This window comes from Camarhynchus parvulus, chromosome 4, assembly GCF_901933205.1.
Source record: "Camarhynchus parvulus chromosome 4, STF_HiC, whole genome shotgun sequence".
Taxonomy (NCBI): Eukaryota; Metazoa; Chordata; class Aves; order Passeriformes; family Thraupidae; genus Camarhynchus; species Camarhynchus parvulus.
Window position 1 is genome coordinate 54040799 of NC_044574.1, and position 22872 is coordinate 54063670.

The 22872-nt window shown below is 41.5% G+C and overlaps 1 long non-coding RNA gene across 1 annotated transcript in view; it reads right to left on the reverse strand.

Moving 5' to 3' along the window:
* Positions 1–16883: 16883 nt before the first annotated feature.
* LOC115903547 overlaps positions 16884–22872 on the reverse strand; it is a 35439-nt gene continuing 29450 nt past the window's right edge. The window contains exons 8-11 of the long non-coding RNA XR_004060701.1: positions 21850–21991; positions 21327–21374; positions 20280–20368; positions 16884–17184 (exon numbers count right to left, since the gene is read on the reverse strand). This is a non-coding gene — a long non-coding RNA (uncharacterized LOC115903547). The remainder of the gene's footprint in view (positions 17185–20279; positions 20369–21326; positions 21375–21849; positions 21992–22872) is intronic.

Consider the following 22872-nt stretch of genomic DNA (forward strand, 5'->3'; position numbering starts at 1 on the left):
GAAGAAAAACAAGTTAAAATCCGGACCTTTCTACGTGTCTAACTTATGTAGCCAGAAGTATTTCTGTGGCCTGGCTACAACCAGTTGGGTTATTCCTCATAAGCAAACTGTGTTTCAGAGTCAAGAGGACAGGCATGCTGTCATAGAATAAACAACATTTCAACATGCATGTGCCAGAAATAGCACCTGTGGTCAGGAATGGAAACTGCTGCGTTTTAGGAGATCTCACAAGCTGTGTAACAGACAGATAGGAAGGACTGGCCTTCAGAGTGAAATTTTATCGTGCTGGAATGTGGGTAACATAAGTTACCATCACTTGAATAAAATCAATAGATCTTGGTCACAGATATCAACCAAGACCACCACGGCAGATCATTGTAAAAGCTGAGATGAGGAAGAGTGGGGATATATAAGTATTTCCCTTTGAGTCTACAGTGACTGATCCCAGTATATGCCAAAGAAGTATCACAAACCCAGGGTGGGCCAGTCCCATCCTCTAGTCAACTGCCCTTGCTCTTCCACAGCCCTGTGCCAGCACCAAAGGGCCAGGGAAATTGCTTACAGCAGCTCATGCTGCCTCATCTTCAAGACTCAGATCCTGCAGAGCATCATCTACCATGCAACCACAGGCCAAAGCGTCAACTTCACTTGGGCACAAACGGACCCCAGGGTCAGACAAAGGCTTTAAGTTCCACACTGCATTTTGCATTTCATTGAACAAGCACAGAAGATTTGTTGCAATGAAGTTCTGATGCTGGTTACAATGCAGTACTGATTATCTCCATAAAAAGATGAAAGGAGAAAAAAAAATCTTGTCAAACACCAAGCTACATGGCTATATAAAGCAAATATGAGGTTGCAAAAGAATTCAAAATACTCTAGTGATATAATCAGTACTGCCTGGATTTAAAAAAAACCTCAAAAACCAAAACAACCCAAACTCCAAATAAACTTCCAAAATAATACTCTTATTTAATATAGAGTTAGGTTTTTCAAATCAAGATGAATGAAAATGGAAATAAACTTAACATTTTGGCTTACATAAAGCAACAGCATTAAAAACTTAGTACCACATGCTCTGGTAAATCGTTGTGAAAGATAAAAGAAAGCTACAACTTTTAGGCATCCTCTTGTTAAAGATAAATGCAGCAGAAGAGGCACATTTCTTATATCCTTTGCTTCATACCTTGATTTGCTGGCTGTTTAACAAGAGGAGCTCTTGCTTTACAGCTGGCTGTAAGGTTTTGAACGGTTATAAAATTTTGAGTAGCCTGAAGCTGTTTTAGATAAGCCCCCCTCAAAAAAAGTAAGATGTTTGATGGGACAGTTACTGCATCCTTCCCTTCCCCTGCAGAGCTTTGCTGATAAGTAGGTATCTCTCAAAATGCTTCAGACAGGAGGCCCTTTTGCCTCCAAACCAAACCTGAGTCCGTGAATACTCACTTTCAGGTTTTGTCCTAGTTGGCAAATGGCATCCCTAATATGGGAGCTGGAACACAGAAATCCTGACGTCTCTTGGAGTTTGTTTATTTTTTGTGATAAAGGTAAGTTGGTAAGAGTTTTGTAACACTTCAGAGTTTAAAGCCAGAGCCGTATGTGGCTAAGCAAACCAGCTCTGATTTCTGGCAAACTGTTTCAAGGTAAACAACCAAGTGAAAGGTAGCCTTGTTGCAGAGGAATAGAAACTAGAAGGAGGATGGCATCTGACTTTCAAAATTGCTTTTGTAAAGGTCAAGTCCACACTGATTAAGTATCAAGTCATTGCACAACTGTCTAGATCAATTCAGATGTTTACTGCAAGCTGGATAATGATCATCTACTTGAATATGATGGAAAAACATACTATGTGCTGATGTGCCTCTGAAAAAGAGGATTGGAGCTGAGATGTTCCTTTCTCTTCAGTCTGCATCCAACACTCTCCAACAACAGTTTAAGTGAATTCTATGTTAAAGATACAGCCTCTAAATTCATGAGACCGAACTTGTTGTTCATTATCCAAGCACAGGGTATGGGTAGGAGCTGGACAGCTTGTTGGCCATGATTTAACATATTCCCTGATACTGCAGCACAGCCATATCTACTAACTGATAAAATATATGTTCCTCTTGATTTTTAAATTTCTTGCTGCCAAACACAACACCAGAATCCAGTAGCTTTTATCACCATTCCCTCCTGTGCAACACTACATTTAAGCACCTGCTTACCATTAAACAGGTGTCGACAGTCTATTGATTTCAGCACTTTCTAAGTCCACATTGATCACAATCAAGAACATTTTGGGCTTTGGAGCATTTTGCACAAGTAGTTGGATTGTGCACTGGACAATGGACAAATCCTCCACAGCACAGCAGCATTCCAAAGGTATTGCTGTCAGCCTCTGAAGTCATTTAAGCATAGGCAGTGACAGGGCAGAGAGATTACAGTGCTGGCATGGGCTCAGGTCCTGCTCCACCATTCACCTCCTCTGTGATCCTGGACAAATTATTTGGGATAATGGTCCTGCTTTGCTTCCCAAAGATAGTGCAAGAGGTACAGATACAGGGGTGACTGAAGGTCTTGCAGCATCCTACAAAGAGGTGCTAGGTCACCTCTGCACCTGCAACTGAGAGCTATCCTGGGGAATACGAGAATGTGAAAGCAAGGTCAAAGTTCCTCTTTCAATTGCTAATTGCTATTTTCCAATCCTAATTTTTTCATAGGATTGAATCACCTTGATATTGTCCATCACAAAAGGAAGTCTTGCCAAATGCAGACCTACGTCCTCATATGAATAAGTGAAAAATTAATTATTTCTGCTTCAAACAGGAGGGGAGTTTAGAAATGTCTACACAGATTGGAAGGAGGAAAATTAAGTTAAGCATTCTCTTGACTATGAAGTTGTTTTGACAACTTCTACACAACTGTGAAGTATTTCCAGCCAATCATGTCTTTCAGGAATATCATTTGTCTATAATGCAAAGTGGTATTTGCATGACTTATAACAAAAATAATGAAGATAACCATATATCATTGGAAGAGCAATGGACCTCTGTTTTGAGTCTTCAAGAGCAGTTAGGAAGGAACACAAACACCTCTGCATTTGATGGACTTTACACTCCAGGTCTGTAGCAGGCTTTATTGCCAGGCTCATGTTTTAACTAGCTAAAAGACATTCAAATCCCCTATGGCTCTTGCTGATAGTTCAAACACGGCTAGATGAATCAGAGGTGGAAGCTTTTCCAAATGATGCACAGTGTCCATTCAACTCTGGCGATCAATGCCCCTAAATTACTCTGTGAGCAAGTTTGAACTTCATTGCTACAGATTCAGGAACATATGATTCAGTCTCTTATCAAGTTCAGCCAGGTGAACGTGTACCTGCATCTGAGAATTTTCTCTCTAGCATCTGTCACAAATAAGCACAGGTCAGGACCAGTTTCTGCTGAAGCTCTGAACAATCAGTTTTACTCAGAATGCATTGTTCATGTTACTAAAAAGTGATTTTCACCATGACACTGGAACCCGTGAGGGGTGACCATAATGTCCACAGAGCCTACACAGTGTATGTTCTGTTACCTGTCACTGGACAGATGGAGAACCTCACAGTTCTGTCCCTAAAGCAGTCAGCTCAGATGTAAAAGAGATAAAATCTCTCACAGTTCCTCTTTCAAGTAATGATTTTTGTAGTGCTCATGTACACCAGAGTATCAGTCCTTAATAAAGAGAAAAACTTGAAAAAACCCAAATAACACATAACCCAAAGTGTAATTTTGACACTCCCCCCCCCCCCCCACTGTATGGTAGACTTCAGAAAAAATGTTTAGAATGTGATTATAAGAATGATAATAATTTAAACGTAATTTTAAATGGTTTTGGTATTCTGAAAATAGCATGGAATTTTATACAGATTTTAAGTTTTCTAATCATTTCTGTATTCCAGAAGAAAACTAATCCCTGTGACTTTCCACTGGATAAGGCACTAAATTACAAGCAAGCATGTGATACTGCAGAGCAGGCAATTAAAAGCCTTTCTTAAAAAAAAAAGTCATCCTTGATTGAAACATCTGTGATTTGGTTTCTGCAGGTGATACTAAAAACCATTTCCTGATGAACATAGCTTCTGGCACAATTATTTACTTTGAAGAGGCTGCACGTCTAAACAGGTTTTCAAAAGGGATTGGGCAAAACAGGCATTTAAACTTTTGACTTACTCTTAAAGATTATTTTTGTCTAAACTGAATTGAAATGCAATTGAAAAAGAAAAAAAAACATCACTCAAGTTAAAATTACATTTCTTAAAGAGGTCATATATACTGCAGAAAGAAATTCCCTTTTTAAAATGGGAGCAGAATACATACACCATGCCTCTTGTCTCAATAACTAATTAAGCATGTGTTTAAGTGCTTTGTTTAAAAACATGTCTGCTTAGTAAAGGCAGAAGTGTCTTATTGAATTCAAGAGTGTAATGCTAAGAATACACTTCAGTGCTTTGAAGAACTGCTTTTGATTTGATGGAGAAGAGTTTCAGAGGGAAAAGAAATAGAGGGTCTCCCTGAGTTCTTAAACCAAACTGGATATGTGATTTCTGATTTACTGGGAAAGACTTCATCTGCAGCACTTAATTTCTTTCAAAGGAGCCCTGTAATTACCTCTTGGGTCTTGCCAGTGTAAACACCACAGAACCCAGGAAGCTGCTTTGCAAATGAGGGTTAATGCAGCATGTGATACACCAGATAGGACTGGACAGCATTAAACAAAGGTTAATCCTCAGCAGCAAGAGATACTAAATGGCTTCTCTTATTGAACACCCTAACAGCAGAGGGGGAGAGAAGAAAAAAGCATTGCCTCTCAGATACTTAATTATCTGCAATGTATATGCAAATATCCAGAATTTGATGAGGTCTTTACTTTTCACCTTTAAGCACCACATTAGTAATTCATGAAGCCACTACTAACATTGTTGAGTGCAAGCAGCAGTGAAAATTAAGCACTAATGACTTCAGAGGTAGGGTGCCCATAAAATGAGTAGATACCTCTGAGGTCATCTGTACTATCTGAACATAAGTGATGGAAAAATGTACATTACCTCAGCATTTCATCAGCTGCAGGTTTCTGAAAATCATCACTAATGCCAAGGGTAGTTACATGGACAGCAGGGGAGTTGCTACAAACAAAAGTTCACACCACCATTACTAAAAAGATCACCACACATTTCATGGCCTAAATTCCCCCAGCTTACAAGACAGCAGTTCAACAAGGCAGAAAAACAAAATAACACACAGCTAGGCCCTGTGCCAGGGAGGTAACCCAATGAGTTAAAGACCTGTGACCACTTTGTCTCATTTGCTGAGGACATGAAGTTTCAAGCAAGTTGCAGAATTATCTTTGCATAAAGTCACTGGGATTTCAGGGCCACCTGTAAGGCTCTAGTTCCCCAAAGAGTTAACCTGTGGCAAACTACACTGTGGCAAGTCTGCCAGCAATGACTTTGTTAAATTGCTGCAAGAAATCCACTAGACTTTCAAACTATCCAGGCAACTGTATGTTGGAATACAGCTATTATGGTAAGTCTAGTACTGAGAACTAGCAATACAGTTTATGCAATATTAAATAGCAAGTATTGAATTTACAACATAAAATTACAAGCTTATTTTGACAAGGAGGATACATTAGTAAATTAAGATACCCGCTCTTGGCCTAACAGCAATCAGGCCTCCTATGAAGATGTTTCTGTACAACTCATTTTCCATCTTACTGTGCTTTCAGTATTTCAACCCAAAAAGAACAGTGAATTTTTTTTTAATAACTTCAAGAAAAAGAATTAATCAATGGACCCAGTGTTTCCATGCTCTTGAATTATTGAGGTACTGACATGATTCCATTATTCATCCACGTCAGAAAGTGTGCTGCTATGGAAGACCACAGCCACACAGAGCTGTAGTAATTTACACACCTGGAGAATCTGCTCTAGACCATGAATAGAGAGGGGAAATTTGATTTTTAATGTGATGCCTCCATGGCAACCTGGGCTTGTAAATTAGAGGTGTTTCTGTCTGCGTTGATTTTTGATAATAATCACAAAGGCTAGTGAAATATATGCATTTAGAATCAATAAACTTGAATGTTAGCATGGATGGGTGGTAAAGGCCCCCACACTGATGTGCTTTAAAAATAGTGAAATCAGTTCTTTAAAAATAAAAAGGACAATAGGGGGAAAAAATTACTTTTTCCAGAGTTACAGTACAGCTTTTTAAGTAGGTTCACAGTATAAAAGAGATTAAATGGAACAAAAATCCAAATACAAATACTGTACAATCAGTCAAACAGCATATATTTTATTACAGATAAAAGAAACAGGTAGTTGAACCCTTTGCAGCACACCGAGATTAATCATTCATTATGGGTCTGTCAGAAAATGAGAAGGACAGGATAAAAGACTGCTGCCATTAGTGGCACTCCCTGAATTTAACAAGGTAAAACTCCTGTTCAGCTGGAACAATGAAATTATTGAAGTCTGAGAAGCAGAGGACTGAGAAAGCATCAATGATTTATAACTGACTGAGGACTCCGCCTCGGCATGTCTATGAATTCCGCCATGGATTCACCTGCCTCAGACAGGAGAGGTGGCAGAACACGTCCCTGCTGTCTCTCCACAGACCAGGCAGGACACCAAAGGTACATGTCAGTCTCAGGCAGGAACATGGAGCCCTTTTATGCAGGGTGCCCTTTTAAACACAGTACCACAGCCAGTCTGCTGGGCTGTGATGGAGCCATGCCCTGCTTTGCTGCGTCCGCACCTCAGACCTGCAAAGACCAACTCCAGCACTCCCCACTGCTGCAGTGCCTGGGTCTTGGCTGTTTACTGCTGGGTCCAAATTCTATTCTTTTTCTCTTCTATCCTTTTTTCCAAGTTCTATTCTTCCCAGAAATCACACAAAATTTGAAGATGGGGCTTGGAAAAAGGTGATACTGCTTATCATCTATGCCATGGCCTCACTTGAGCCCCACAGGGCCCCTACAACAACAGTTATGACTGCAGACACTAGACTATGTCCAAGAAGTGGTTTAAGATAAGCATGGCACCTTAGGGCCAGGATTAGCTGGACCTGCAGACTAGGAGGCAAGGTTAGCACAGTCAGTTCCTGCTTCAGTTATAAATTTGTGTGCTGCAAGGCCAGCACTTACACCTGAACCTGTGGGACAGCATTATAGCTGGCAAAACTGGAATCAAGACACAATCCGACATGCACAGCAATACACCTGGGACAGAAATTGTAGAAAATAACATTTAGATAAGAATTCTGAGGAGGGTGGAAATCCACAGAGTGTAATGTGTAAAATCCAGGCCTTAGTTACAGGGACTTGGGTAGATGGTATCACAATTGCTAAACCCAGGACTTTATTTTCAAGGCAGGTGGCTCTGCCCAGCTGTCAGCCTCATGTAGTCTCTCCACTCCCATCCAGTCTTACTCAGCAAGCACAGGAAGAAGCCTGCTCAGTGGTCTAGCTGTGTGCATAGTGCCCTGCTCCTGCCTTTGCAGGATTTGTGGGTTTGTGACTGTCTAAAGTAGAAATACTGCTTCCCAGCAGAAGAATGACACTTACTGCTGGGAATCTTATGCAAAAGAAAAATAATATATATTAACATATGTAAAACTGAAAGAAAAACACTCTGAGAAAAGCATGTAGGCTGCTGGGGGGAAACTCCTGACAAAATTGTTATACAGCAGTTAGTGAATTACTTTTTTTCAGAGAGGCAGTAGCTGAATTATCAATATGCAGCAAATGACTGCCTTGATTACAGTAAATCCTAAAGGCAATACAGCCTCTTCAATGGAAAAACCATTGCACTGCTATTTGCAGAATCAAATAAATTACTTCATGTCAAGCCTTTGATTTCTGCATGCTTGTTTTGGACTTTGAAGGTTGAATTATGCATTAAAACCTGAGCCCCACAAAGGTTCTTCTTCCTTGGAAAGTGAAGAGTTTTAGCTATGATGGTAAAGGGGAAATAATGTGAAAATTGGTATGGAAAACTCTGCCAGCTACAACTTGCAGTTCTTGGGAACCTGGCAAGGTTGTGATTCAGCTTCAGTTTTACCCCAGAAGAATAAAGCAGTGTTAACTGGAAGAAATAAAAACAGCCAAAGACTCCACACCAAACCCAAGAAACAAAACATCTTTACTATGGGCCTTACTTGTCTACAAAGCTTCATTTAATTTGTCTCAACCTTTACAATTAATCTTTTAAAATTTATAGCATTGTATTCTTCTAATCTACCTGTTGTGTCCTATTAAAACTAATTTTAAAACTGGAGATCTCAAAACTGTGCCTGGCTCCTCATGCTCATTTTAAGGACACAAGGTCAAGCTCAGCGATGTCAGCAGAAGCCTTCATTGGTCCCCTGTTATTTACAGGTTTTTTGGGTTTTATTTTGTTGCCCTCCAATTTTCTATGATACTAGATTGCCTAATAAATACCACCTCCAAAATGCAGTTCTTCCTCTGAGCTGAACACAGCCTCCTGAGACACAGCCTATTTTTTGTGCCGTGAATCGGAGGGACTCACCTTTAGATAGCACCATATTAACTCATGCCTCAAAACAGCTGTGTGAAAGGAAACAAGGGACAAACTGGAATTCAGAGACCTCAGGAGATAAAAAGGGCAAAGGGATCTGGCTCTTTGTGGAGAAGCACTAAATGAGATGCCACCTGTCAGAATTAAATCAAGGTTTCATTTATTCATCAAACCTCCATGCATAAAGTGAGGTTTATTGACATTCAAGGAGTGAAACACATTTTCCCTGAGGATTACCTTGTGCAGACACCTGTCATTATTTAATAATGTGTGACTTGCATTTTAATATTCAAATATATGAACAGTCAGTATTTTCTTGAGGTGCAGCACAACCCAGAATTCACCAATATTCTCAGGCTTCCATGTGCAAAGTGGGCTCTGGCATTAGGAAGGAATAAGCCAGTGGACACCTCACACTCATAGTTCTGCTTTTGCTAGAATATACTTTGAAATCTTGTAATGCTTTAAAAATGGAAAACTGAGGGGAAAAAAATCAACAGCTTGTATCTTAATACAGATATGCAGATGATAATCATATCACCCAATGCTAAATGGCTAAAAGTCAGGCATCTAGGTTAAGTTGGTTATTTTAAAGAAATCAAACCCTTCTCATAGGTAATTCACTTATACCAGAGGGAGCTTAAACCATTTCTTAGACACTTGTCCCACAGATGGGCAAACTAATCCTTCCCTAGATTCCTGCTTTGCACAGCCTGGTCTTTGCTTTTCTGCCATGCTAGAAAGCACAAGTTGTAGAAACTGCTGTCTTCTATTTGCAATCAGTTCATAACAGCTCCTAAACCAAAACCTGACTGAGTTTCAAGAGAGGAAGCTTCCTCACTTTGCTTTACAAAAAGGAGATGCTGGTTGCTTTCAAGAGTAGAATCATGAAGAATTTTCAATGCTGATAGTGTGCCACAGTCACTGTGACTATTTAAAAGACATACACATGAAGGCTGCACATGTCATAACTCCATGACTAATAAAAACATCCTAAAGAGAGAATTTATAGTGTTTGTCACCAAAGTGAGAGACAGAACCATGTTAGCCTATTGCACCAGCATCCTGCAGGTCTGAGCACAGCAGCAAACCCCAGTTACAGGGACCACAGGAAGCATCTTTGCAACTGGTCTTTTGTGCCTAATCCTTTTCCACAGAATTACAGTGAAAGCAGTTAAAAATATACTCAGAGCTGGTAATAGAAGGCTTATGAATGAGTCTGAATGAATCCCTCACAGACCTAAACCATAAAACTGATAGTAAAACCAAATTATTTTGTGCTTGGACCAACAAATCTCACTCACACCCTAGGTTTTCTTGCTGCCCCAGCAATTTTGTTACACCCAGTGCTGCAGACTATTGGGAACTAGTGGTTCTTTCCCCTCCAAAAACCAAATCACCCTTCATCATGACTTCAGTAGATTCAGCAACACATAGATGCCTCCACAGTGATCCAGCTTTCCTGCACAAAGGCAGTAAGACTCGTGCTAATAGAAAATCTACAACACAGAACTCCCTGTTAAAAGAGCTGGCAGATGGCAATTCAGAGGAGGAATTCCTGGAGAAAGAGAAACAATGAGAAGTAAATCACAAAAAGGTTGGCACAAAAGCTCAATTCATGACCTTTATAAAGCCCTCAGTACACACAAAGCCTAGCTATACTTTTTGGCTCAGGCTGAACAGGATTTCTGTACAGCTTTCAACACTGCAGGTGCAGATGAGTAAACAGCAAGCCAGGAGCAGCAGCAGCACTCATGGAATAACCAGAGCCTGGTTAAGGCTTCTGGCTAATCCTTCAGTTTAAACCTCATTTGATGATTATGCTCCCGGTACATAGGGCTGGAATTCAAACACTGGGTGTTTCCCAGAGGTGGGGGACAGACAGACTGTGTGCTGGCCCAATTCCTCCCTGCTAGCTGCAGCAGCTGACAAGCTTGGATTGCTGCCTGCCACCTTTGTGCCACAGAGCTGGGTGCTGGTGCCACCAGCCAGGAGATGCCTTCAAAGGCCAGCTCAGACATTGTCCCTGGACATGCCTCTTTTCCCTTCAAGCGCCCTTGGTCCTCCTTCACTGCAGAAGCATTTTCTAAGGGACAGATGGGTTCATCCTAGCTCCCTTATACTCACCATGAAATGGGCATAAGGGAAACATTTCTCCCCTCCATCCCTCAGACAGAAGGTGCATGCTCAGAACCAGCTCTATTCCTGCTTTGGCGGTGTGCGTGGAGAGTTTCAGTGCCACAACAAAGTTCGAGGCACGTGAAAGGGATCTTAAAACCCTTTCTCACTCTGGCCAACAGAAATGGCCCTCAAAACTCTGAGAGCCAAACCAGCCAGGAATTACATTGATTTGCCCTTGGAATTGTTCATATGGTTTTCACTGACCTGAAAAACAAGCCCAATCTTTTCCCACCCAAACAGTACAGCTCTAATTACTCAAATACTTCACGAGAGATCCAAAATACCAATTAAATTTGGAAATGTTCCCCCTGGGCTTTGAAGACTTGGGCACCCAAGGCCCAAGTACACAGACTTCAGTGTCTCTTGGCTGCCTCTCCAGGTTTTTCAGGCAGCAAGGCTGTGCTCTGGGAGCACTGATCCCAAAGGCCAGCCAGCTGGCCTTGGCAACAAGTGGGCACTCGTGCAAGCAATGCAAACACAACAGGAAGAGGATACCAGACATGTGCCTTTGCAGTACAACACAGAGAACATGGCTGTATCCTAAATTCATCTTTGCAATCTATCTGGGTAGATTCACCTGACTGGTACACATCAGCAAAGTATCTTTCCCCCTATAACATGTGCTCTTTGCTCTCAAAAACATACCAAGCTTCACACAACCAATGCTGTGACTTGAGGTCATTTGTGACCAGAAAAAAAACAGGACTCCCCACAGACTGAGTTACTCTGCATGCAGAATAGCAGTTGTCATTGAGCTGCTGGCTTTGAAAACACAGAACTAAGCATAGGACAGCCCACCTAGCCCCACAGCCATCATTGTGCCATTAACAAGGGGCTGTTCATCCATCTCCCCTTGCTTTAACCCTTGCAGGTCTGTTATCAACACCACTGGCAGCAGCATCACCTCCTACATATAAGCATCTCATCTTGCAGTCACCATATGCTGCTTTCTTTGGGCAAATTGTAGGAGATTTTTCTGAAGTCCAGGCACTTATTTGAGCCATGCCATGAAACACAACTCCAAATTCATTGCCACTTTTCTTACACCTCTGGCCATGCACACACATGCCAAGACAACCTTGGTAATTCACTTGAAAAGCAGAATACAGGAGTATCAGCAAACTGGTGATGGCTTGTTTTTTTTTAATGGCTGCATTGGTTTGGTTGCTTTTATGATTTTTTTTTAATCTGAGTTCTTGGGGTACACTCTTCAAAAAGTACCTCATTCCAATTCACTAAGGAGGCAACAGCAACCTAAAAGAAAAATGTGTTCCTCCATCCAGTTGAGAATTCAATATTAAGAGGACAATCTATCAAACACTGAAACTCTAGAGCTCCACTAATTCAGAAATACTCCAGCAAAACATCACAGGAAGCACAGCCAGCCTAAAGGACCTGTATGTGCCACCTAAATCCAGAGCGTTCTTGCTGGACTACATCTCCCACAAACTCTGTAGAGGACATTTCCTGTGGTGGAAAACTAGAATTTTTGGCTTGTCATCTGAATAATCTCTGCCCCTTAAAGCATTGCAAATGTCCTCCTAGCAGTAGAGCTGCATTGAGTTATCATCTGTTCTGTGCTTTAAAGTTGGAGCCCTATTTTCACACATTGAAAAAAACCTAAAAATGAAAGGAAGCTCTTGGACACAATATTTTAATCCAAAACAAAGTTCAGGCAGGTTGTTTCTCCTCTATCTATTGCAGCAAATACCAGATGAGATATGATGTATCCTTTATAGGCAGCTTTATGAAACCTTGAAGTGCTACATACAGCAAAGTCTGCCGCTGAGATTGTGATCAAAAAGCCTCACACAGGACAAATGTCAGAGTGAGACGAGAGCTAGGAAATGTTAATAGCATGCCTTTAATGGCATGCTGGCTCCTCATCACAGGGCAAATGGTTTGCTGGAGCTGCAGCTGTACTACAGTAACAGTTTGCTGAAATGAATGTAGCAGCATCGTTAGCACTGAGCTACTACCATGTCCTTAAGTGTGTGTGACTGGCTTTTCACAGATCAGTTCCGTGCACGTTTGTTACACAGACAATAGCAGCACTTTGGAAGAGGTGCTTCAAATCTCCAGAGATGTGTTCAATGTGACAGTAACTCACAGGTTGTTCAAAGCTCACTTTCAACAGGAAAGAGTCACTCCCACTAATGCAGCCACTGCATCTTCTACTCCACTTTTGAGTTTTTTTAATAGTTGTTCCATTCATAAACTGGTAGTGGAAGTAACAGCAAAAAGTTTACAGCCACTCCTAAAAATATACAGAGGAAGTCTCAAACCCTCTCGAAGTCAACCCATTTATCTGCAAACACACCTGGAGAGCAGGAGTTTCAGCGGGCAGGAAGCAAGAAAATGGCATCATCTGTTAAAGTACAACAGCCCACAGAAGGAGGCAGACAGAGGGAGCTGTTGCTATTCAAATGGGAGATGCTCCCAGGCAGACACACGATTATACACAATCAAGCAGTTTGAAAGATGACTGACACTGAAGACCTCATTTACTAAGGGCAAAGCAAAAATGCATCTGTAATTCCCCGCCATTTCCTTCTATAGTTTTCATCTCCTCTTGCAAAAAAGCACCACCAACAACACAGAAGTGTTGTGCAACATTAAAAATAAGATTTTCAAGCCTGCCTCAATTACAGCCCATTACTGAAACCAAGCAGAAAGCATTTATCCCCCACGTGCCTTATCCCAGTGCAAGGGGAGCACTTCTCATGGAGCAATACAGGGAGTGGCAGACTGAAAGGACCAGGGGGCACTTCCTGTGCTGCCTCAGGACACCACAGACCCAGGTTCAAATTGACTGCAGCAGGCTTGCAACATGACTCTAGCCAAGTCACAGCTCTGGGGATCCCCCCTGCAATAGCCTCTTGCCTCCTAGCACTGCTGGTAGCCGGTCTGGATGGGATCCAGCTCCAGTTCTCCAGGCTCAGGCAATTTTCTCAGTGGCCTATCTGAAGGCTGGTACCTAAATTGCTGATGAACAAATTGTCTTCAAAGTCCAGGAGCAAGAAACTGTGAGGATGTGTTCTGGATCAGACTGAAGTCCAGTTAGCTGCTGTCTTCTAGCACTTATTTAGAGCAAGGGTTATACACATTTTTACCCTTTGACAGCCTTTCGCTCCCGTCCTCCTGGGGAAGGGATTCACCACAGAATGGAGGAGAACACCAGCACCTCAGAGATGCAGCCAGAAGAATGCTATTGAAGCCCCTAAAGCCCCAATTGCTCAGTGTTCAGCCAGCAATAGGCTGGGTGGCACAACTCTGTTTTCTTTGCACTTGGCTTTTGCTTTCTAGCAGCTTCATTCAATTCATTAACAGATTTCCCCACAAAGTGCAGCAATGTCCTTGGCCCCAAAAACTGTGACAAAACTAGCAACAATTAGTTTAAAATAGGTATCTGAAAAGCTTTTATTGGCAGGCTCTGTAGCAAATAGACTGCAATCCTCTTAAAGCCAGGAATTCGAGTCTAAACAGGAAATTTTAGAAACACAGAGAACATGCCAAAGCATTATCTGCTATATTGCTTTTGCTCATATTGGCAAGAGTGTTGTGCTGTGCGAAATGATCTTTAGTTCAATATTTACAGCAAAGAAAAAAAAAGGCCTTGCAAAAATTAATGGGTGAAACACTCAATAAAACAAAAAAGCAGAGGAAACCAGCCTGACTTTCTGATCCCTTGCCAACACCCCATCCTTTCTAGGCTGCATGCTGCTACAAACAGCAAAGAAACAGAGGACAATAAGAGGGCAGAAATGGATCCCGACGTTTAGAAGACATCCTTTGGAAGAATACTACAGAGATTATTTATTCTTTTTTGCCATGTCTCAGCTTTAACAGATGGAAGCCTAGTAATTAGACAGAATTTTTCTCCATGCTCCTGTGGAATTTAATGACTGGTATCTACTTGCTTCTTGCTCTGTACTTGCTTAAGTCCTTCAGGTGGGATTCCCTGGAGTACTCACTCTACCTTGCCTTGTTACAGCCAGGGGCAAGAGACCTCCTGACCTCTGCAAGAACAGAGTGCAGCAACATCCTTGCTACTCCTTCTCCTACCTTTGAATTTGTCTCCCTGTTGCCACAGACAGTCTAATTGATGTCAGTCAAATTTAAACCCCATCTCATCCAAGTACATGGAAGAGACGTATATAAATATTCTTCTGAGCAAAATCTGAAGGCATCCACTGCACAGAGGGGGTTCAATTTCAGAATAAAGTCCACAACTTTACTTTCTACCCTGTTTAATACTTTGATTTATATCCTCATTAGCCTGGGGAATAGCTCCTATTAAAACTATTAAAGATAATTTTTGCAATAATATCAAAGGATATGAGTAGGCGTAATGATGGTACTAATGATAAAAATTAATAACATTCATTATTTTTAATCATATGTACAGTTGAAATGAATAATCAGGAAAATAAACAAGACATTTTATGTGAACCAAAAATGAAGGGGATGTGAAAACACTATAAATTACACTCAGTTGTCCACTCAAAGTTTAATATTGCACTTTTTGCAGAAAGTATTCTGCAGGCAGCCCAGACAGCCAGGAAGCAGTGAGCAGCATAATGTAAAACCAATGCCTGTTCACCACTTCCAAACCTGCACCCTTTATGCCTCCCTTACTCCAGGATAATGTGGGCATCTGGCACCTTATTGTATACATGAGACATAACTGGATTGGGGTGTTATTAATGCTAAACAGCAGCAGAGACAACATTTCTTCCTTTAGTCTCTACAGCTGTTCCTTTACCATCTCACTGTCCATGTCTGTGCAGATCTTTGACATCAAATACTTCACGAGAAGTGAAGAAGAGACCCCCTGACACTGTTTCTCACTCACAGGAAGGACAGTGCAGCCAGTGTCTCTACAGACTTTGGCAACAACACATCCTGGGATCAAACACAAGGAGCCCATGAAATTTCACACAGCAACTCTCAGCAATGCAGGCAGGAAACTCATCTGACTTAAAGCAAGAGCCCTCCTGCCAGACACAGCAGTTGATTCTTCCAACCATGCTCCCTTCCAGTTATGAAACAGCTTCAAAATCCTAACTTATTTTGGATTTCAAGACTGCAAGACTAATGCTCAGCAAATAAGACAATATGCTTCTCACCCTTGTTTCAAAACTCTGAAAACACAGCTCACACTAAGCACTACCTTCATAAACACATAATTAAATGCATCTTTTGGTCTTCCTTCTTGGCAGGGGGACTTTTATTCAGGTTTTAAGGATGAACTGGCAGGTGGGAAGTCAAGCAAGAAATAGATGTCTTAACCAATGAGGTTATTATTATTTACAAAAACAGAACTGCAATCTTGGTGTTCATGACAGACCACCTTAAAGGCTTTGCAAGAGCCTTTGCTTGATATTAAATCCTCCAGTGAAAGTTATGACAGCCATTTGTTAAATGAAGGGATTTTCTCTTCAGAACCAAACCTAAGCTTTGCTGCTCTCAAAAGCTCTCTGTTTGTATCACCTAAAACACATGCTCTGTTTTAATTCTGAAATAAATAATACAGCTTTTAGTCTGCAGACAGGTTGCACCTTTCAAATTTTCACTACCCCAAAGCTTCAATAGCTCTGATATTCCTCAACCTTGGTAAAGGGGCAGGGAAATACAGGTCACACAGGACTTTTTTGAGAAATCTACTATTACCTTCTCCTCACATAAATTTCCATAGGAGAGAGAAAAATCAGGCACAGAAGTGAGCACTGCATACTCATAAAAGCCCTTTACCCCAGCTGATGAACTGTTGTTCCACACACTGAGATTCCAGTTGCTGGTTGTACCATGCAAATCTTTCCCAATTTGGTCAAGGCTACCAAAAATCCCAGCTGCTTGCATAAGAAGACATTCCATACTTGAAATTGCAGGAATTGCCAAAAGGAAAATTTGCTTCCTGGGCCACCAGAAAGGACAAATTAAGGCTAATTTACATTATCTTGTCAGTTTAACACACTTGAGGCCAGAAGAACAGTTTCACTAAAGCAAATTGCCCACAAGTTGACAAGGCAAAGCCCTGTGACAACAGCAGCCAGGTTATCCCACCTCAGTAAAAGCTTTTCATCAGCAAGAAAGAAAAAAATCCACAGTCAAAAAAACCAAAAAAGGGCCTCTTACCTCCTGCAGTATTTCACTTCTGCATTCCACCAGGAAGATGATCATCCTGTCCTCATACACGTATTGGTCCAGCACACAGTGTGATGCAGGACAGTGGCCATGAAGCCAGCCTCAAAGATGAAGTCAGCCTCGAAGAGGAAGCCCCACTCCTCCAGCAGCCAAGCAGGAGAAGCAATAACAGATGATGCTCCTCAGCTGGAGCTTAAATAGCAGTAGGCAGGCCCAGCTGAGGACAATTAGGGGCTCTAAGGGTGTGGAAGAGCCCTGCAGGGCTGCTGCCCTTTGCTGCCTGAGAGCAGGTGGTCCTCCTGGGAGAAAAATAAAGTTAAATTAGAGCATGTTTGGACAAAAGTTCATGGCTTTTTGGAGTATCTTCCCATATATTCCTTGAACAGTTCTGGGAGAGACAGCCATCTCCCTTTGCTTCCCAAAACACCACAGTCAGTGAAGAGGTCTTCCAAAGTCAAGAGAATTAGTCACTGCCCCAAATCAGGAAGGACAGATGAAAACTGAACCCAGACAGCTCCAGGGCAAGGAAGGCTCTGTCCAGCCTAGGTTTTACCAGCTGCAGTGCCAGGCTGGGTGATATTCTGGCCTTTGCTCACCTCTGGATTTTTCCTTTACCATTGGCTGAGGCCAGAGGCTTGGCTTTTGTGCATGGGACTCCCCTTTTCTCCTGGCACTTGTTCCAGCTAAGCAGTGCAGGAGGCTTTGTGCCTGTCCTTCAGGCACACTGACAGAAGCAGATAACAATGTGTGTGTCCTCCACATGTCCACCCTCCTGTGCAAAATCCTGACCATAGAAAAAGAGACACTAACATGATGTTAGGGAGTTCTCTGGGCTTCTCTTTGTTTTGCTCTTCCTCCTTGCTCAATATTTTTCATTTGTGAATGCTCTATGCACACAGCGGTGTGCTTTCCAGTGAAATTGCACTTCCCAACATGTCTGTGTGCTCTCACTGAAGCTCCGACACCTTCAGTGCCCGATCCAGGGCTTCTGATATTACATTTGCCCCTGAGGGAACCTTCTGGCCTGCCCTAGATGTGGGAACAGATTATTATGGTTGCATTTACTCCAAATTTTTACTCTCAGAAATATCAGTTCCCAGATATGAAGGCATTATATGGCACCCACTGAGCTGAGCAGCTCTTGGAATGGGGGAGGTGACATCCTGGCTGAAACCAGACTAGCTGGTCTAGCCCAGGGCAGTGCCAGCTATTCTAAATCCTGTTTTACAGACATGGGCTCAGGCAGGGGGGGCTATTTTAGGGCTGCAAAACCCCAGCTCATCTCACTCCAGGAAAGGAGGGCAAATCATGTGCTTTGGGCTTCTTCCATCTCAAAGGAAGATGTGTTCTTGGGCCTCAAGACCAAGAATCATCAGACCCAGAGAATTAGTCCTGTGTTTCCTGTATTTGGAAATGGAGACTAAGTTTTGGGTTTTCCAGACTTGAGAACAGGCTGATGAGGCTGTTTTGGGGGCTTTAAAACGAAAAATGGCTTGTGTGTTTGGGGCTGGGAAAAGGGTTCCTGGGGGTGGGTTGGGGCTTGGAGCAGAGACCAAGTCCTGTGTGTTTGGGCTCAGCAATTGAGATTGACTGATCTGGTTCTGAGCAGGAGTGGGAGAGGGAAGGTGCTGGGTTCCAGGCAGGCGGGAGGTGGGCAGGGGACAGAGACTCCTGCCTCAGGTCGGGGGCTCAGTCATGTTGGTTCCCAAATTTCAGAGGCCAGCATGCATCAGGCAGAACTCAATGTCTGAAAGAGTCTCTGGGGGAAAAGACAGTGTTCACACTGTTTTTATATGTCCAGCTCTTAATTCATTGCGTGTACAACAGCTGGAATTGTCATTAAGTCATCAGTTCATGTTTAGACAGTGCACAATTATGGCAGTTCATATTCCTAGGACAGTGATTGATTTATGACCTTGTCAAAACCCACACTGCTATAACAAGCAGAAGCTCTAATTAGCTTAAGGATGGGCAGGGCTGTCCCCAGCCAGGAGCAGAGGAAGCAGCAGCACTGTCCTCTGCACAAGCAGCCTGGCTTCTTCCTCAGAGATTCAAGGAACCCTGGGCCAGTCTCTCCCCATCTCTTTCCAAGGGTAGAAATGATGTGTGCCAGCAGATGTATGGTGCCTGCTTGGAGATTTGGGGGAACAGTGTTACTGGCCCAATTGTCCTCACTCACCACAGATGAACCCAAGACCGAACTAGCTCCTGTGCCCCTGGAAGAGAAGGCATTTTTGCAGGAAGCAGCCAAACAGCATTTTCCACTTGATATGTTATATTTACACAATATTTTCTGTGCTTATTAAGTAATTATTAAGTGTTTAATAATCAGACAATATTTATAAACTAGTAATTCATTATTATTTATATACTTGTACGCTGATTATTCAACACATATTCAATATTAAACTATGCTACTTATAAACAAGTGATGGCAGCAATTTATTTACAGCCATATCAAGAGCCCCCGTGACACAGAACAAGCAGGAGCTGCATTCCCACCCCCATGAAGGTGGTAGGAGCCAGGCAGGATCACACAGTGCACTGGCAGTTCCCCAGAACCAGGTCTTTTGCCTCTGCATCAAGCATACATGCCAAAGATGCAGGAATATGAGTGGTGTGTTTCATTTTTATAGGTACTGTTGCCCTTACCAGTGTGACTTTCCAGTATCATTAAAATTAATAAGATCAGCAAAGCAGCAAGGAGTAGCAGTAACTCTGTTACTTCTCAGCTTTTCAGTTTACAGTTTCACATTTAGGGAACTTAAAAGTTGACTTGAACTGAGGCTGTTGGGTAGTGTAAGATATTGGTATTGATAGAGAAACTTTAGGGAGACGTAAAAAATGCCATTCAAATCATTACTCAACTAGAGCATGAACTGCTACAGCATTTTTACAGGTATAACTAAGAGGGTGAAGCTGGATGTGCAAGTAGAACCCATGAGAGCTCCTCTGCTAATTCTAATTAGTAATGACGGCCTGCTGCAGAGGCTAATCACAATAACGAGAACCAGAGAAGAGCCCAGGAAGCCCAGCTAAAAAGTAGAAAAAGACTGCAAGTTCATAAAACTGATAGTATTTTTAATTGGAAAACCCCCTCTGACAACAAAAAACAGCTTCCTAAATCACGAAACAAATGAAGACACTGACAAAGAGTTCAAATTTCAGGAACAGATGGTCTTACAAAGTGATTCAGTAAGTCTCCATCAACTGCTAGGAAAATGCTCTAAACCCAAGTACTTTCCACAACTTTGGAGGGGCTCTCTGGTTCATTGCAGAGGATTACAAGACAACATTTTAAAAGAAGCAGGTGAACCTAGTCTGTATAAGGTTCTGTGAAGAAAATTAACTCTACCCTGGCCAAAACCAATGAAACAGTAGAGAATAATTGTACCTTGTCTATGACTGTGGCTTAACTGTTGCATCTGTTTCCTGAGGCTGACGCTATGGCACAGGATTATAGATCTTGGGTTAAAACCTTCCCTGTGAAGGGAAAAGGATGACAAAAATCTGAGCCTAAGAATAATATCTAATAAACCAAATAAAATAATTAACCCACTACTGACTCTGCTGTTAACATCCAACTCCTATGGAGGAAAATGTTCTAAGCTGGGAAAGTAAGGTGGTCATTAACACCAGTTTCATGTTATTTTTAAATGTCTTCCATAAGCAGCACAGGAGAGCAAGTAGTTAATTCCCCCACAAAAAAAATTATCAGATTCTTTCTGCCTAACTTTAATTATTTCAATTACATATTTATATGAGGAAGAAAAAGCATAATACTTAGTTCATGACTATGACTGAAGTTATAGAAAATATGAAAATAAGTTATAAATTCAAGGGTGTCTCAGAGTCCACAAAAGAGAAGCTGTTTTCTGCCCACTGTTAAATATGATCAAAATTACCTGATCTTAAGTATATTTATGTACAATTTGTAAAGAATGTATATAAGTTTCTCTAGATATAATTATATGTATTGGCAAATGATACTTGAGTTGGAAGAAACAAGTAATTCAATTAACGCCAAATGTTTCCCACATGCAATCTGGTAAAGTATAATTTGTTATCATTAAGCTATCTTTGAAATTTCAGAAGTGAGAACTATACTTGCATGGCTTTCAGAAAAATATTACAGAAATTAATGGTCCTTAAATAGGTAAAAGGAGTATGTAAAAACAGATTAAAAGCAGTACTTGGCAGACAAAAAAGATTCCTCAATTAGAGATGTCAAAAAACCTAAATGTGTAGTATGTGGGCATGTAACTTTATGGAAAAGTGTTGTGAAATGACTAACGAGGAGATTGTAAAAATATGAAATTATTCTATTCCTTTTCTGCATGCTGGCCGTTATTTTCCCATCCTTTGAGCAAGACAGTCATTAAAATATGTAGTGTGTCATCTTTGCAGTAGGATCTGTTTGAAGTTGCCACCCACACCGTACCTGTGTGGGCAGAGCAGAGACTCCACCAGTGACTGAAGCTGTGGGAATCTGTGAACAGAAGAGGAACAGTCAGCACTGCACCCTCGGGGATAAAACAAGATACTCTGGGTTATCCACTGTGCCAAACGTTGGTCTGTGCAGCCTGGCAGCAGCAAGGCACAGAAACCTCCCAAGAGTGGAGTCGCGCTCAGGCCTTTCAGCTCCACAGCTGTCACCTTGCAGCCTGCTGTAAATGGGGAGTAACATCTGCCTTGTGGGGGAGAGAAACCAACAGGGCCTGATGAAACTAGGATGCTTTTCAAAAGCCTCAGTACTTGACTTTGAGCTTACAAAGGTCTCTTTACCAGCTTGTGTTCAGGTCTGGTTTGTAAGCCTGAAGTCAGATATAGTTGGAGGAACTTGAGTATGGTTGGCACAGGTCACAGGTTAGAAAACACTAAATCAAAACCTTCCACTTAAGGAGTATTGGATACACTGAATCCCCAGCAGCCCAGAAACTCAAATAGGAAGGCCTGATACTCACCAAAAATCCCATATAATTCAAGCTTTCTCATGCCAGGGCCAAGACCACTTTGTAGTCCTGACAAACATGAAAAGAAGCAGGACTTCCTCCTGTCTGAGTCTCAACAAATTTCTTTTTGGAGTGTGGATGAACTGTAAGGAAACTACAACAAAACCAAAGAAAACAAAATAAAAAACCTTCACCTACATAATGCATATTTAGGATATAGTCAAAGTACTAAATATGAGAATTGCTATAAGTTCTTTTCTCAGGAGCTCCCTTCAGCTTTCTGCATAAAAAGGACAATCTTCAAACACCAGGGTCAGGAAAACCTCCTTAAGACTTTTGCATATAAAATGTTTCTCAAATTAATTTGAAAAGGAAGTGTCAAGAATATTTCAAAGCAGAATGTTGATTATTAGAGCAACTGTCAGCATTTTTGAATTCCATTTTCATTTGGCAGTCCCGTGAATGCTACTGATCCAGGTTTCTTTCTCGGTAAAACAAAACCATTAACTGAAGTCCAAAGATGAACATCAGCTTCTCAGGAAGGTTAAGCAGATGGAGTGGTGGACACAGACACTGCCTGTCAAGCTGCAGATAAGTTTACGGTGACCTCTTCCCATATTTTGCTTTGAGGATCTCAAAAAACTAAAACTTGAGTTCATGTTAAAATGCATGAAGCAGTAATACTAACATCTTTTGGCTGAAGTTACATGGACTTCCGAATTCTCCTGCCTCTTGGGCTGTAGTCAGTTAGACTCTGCCTAATTTAAAGCATATTTAGGATCAGTATTTCAACTTCAAGAAGTAGTTGAAATTCTATCTATTCACTCTAGCAAATACATTAAAGTGTTTGATATTCATTCTATGAAACACATCCATCGCACTGTCTTCATAGTAGATCTTTTTTGGGGCCAAACTACCACCAAGATTTCTTTTCTTATTTTAACTATCTTAAAATAATAATCCCCCAGGAAAACTCAATGAGTTAGTCAGAACCTTATTTCTTAAATGTTTGCTGTTATTAGGGTTAGCTATTTC